Genomic DNA, 1,275 nt, shown 5'->3' on the forward strand with positions numbered 1-1,275 from the left:
GCAAAATTAGTGGAGACACTTCACCTTTTTGGGGCGTTATTAACTTACCTATATCACTGGATGAAATAATGCATTTGATCATATTTGGCTTTAAGACAAATATGAGACAAATCTGATGTTATATTTGCCCTGGTTCTGAAGACAACAAATGTGGGATAAATATGTTTTCATATTTGTCCCTGATAAATGCAGGACAAATTTAGCCTTAGTACAAATATAAGACAAGCCACAAGCTAAGGCTTCAATGAATCTGAATTTTTTTCTTTTAAAGCACTCCCACTTGTATGTAGGGCGTGTTTGAGTTTCCCTTCTTTGTATCACTGCAGGGGAAGATTGTGGGGCAGTGGGTGGTTAGACCCCTCCTTCTAGATAAGCCTAAAAGTATAATATCTAGTATCAAATTCACTTCCGCAAATTTATTTTTCTCAAAACAATTTCCCTGGAAATGGTATAGCGTACATAGATAGATTATCAGGAATGGTACTACATGTAAATGGATTACAAAATTAAAGTGGTTGTCTATTCAAATAACAGTATACGTATTTAAACATGCATCATGGCATGATATCTAATCTGGTGAAAGCAAAAATTCGTATTTGTAATATGGTAATGGCACTGAGTGGAGTCCAATTCGGTCTTTAATCACTTGAGTGATAACAAAATCCGAAGAACAAGCAGCGGGAGTCTGATTTGTTTATCACTCATATGATTACAGACGAAATTGGAGGACAACAAGTCTTATTACCAACATTAATCATGAGACAAAAAAGAATAGCCAAGTAATGAAAGATAGGGAAAATTTGCATTAAAAGACTGACAAAGGAGGCATAAACAACTTGGCAAGTGAACAATTTGATTGGTTGATTTAAACTACAACTTTGAATGTGATTGGCTTATTGAACTGTCCCATAACAAGTTGGCAAGTGAATTAGTGGAAAATATTACCAGTTTTTTAAACCGATCACAGTTGAGGAAATTGTAATTTTCTTAGTTGTTTTGATTTCCTCTTCATTTCGAACTCAAAACCATTTCCTTTGGATCTGCCCTTCAGTCATTTACTATCAGCTATTTCAAACTCCCACTAATTCAAACTATATTTGTTTCCTCTGAGAGTTCGAAATAGTGGGGTTCAACTGTATCAATACAGTGTAATACATGTAGATATTCTCATCAATCATTCACTTCAGAAAAATAACAATAATTTAGGAAAGCAACTTATAAAACCTTCCACATATTATCAACGATGTTACGTTATGGCAATTTAAATTGAACATG

Source organism: Montipora capricornis, chromosome 5, assembly GCF_036669925.1.
Source record: "Montipora capricornis isolate CH-2021 chromosome 5, ASM3666992v2, whole genome shotgun sequence".
In the NCBI taxonomy this organism is placed as follows: domain Eukaryota; kingdom Metazoa; phylum Cnidaria; class Anthozoa; order Scleractinia; family Acroporidae; genus Montipora; species Montipora capricornis.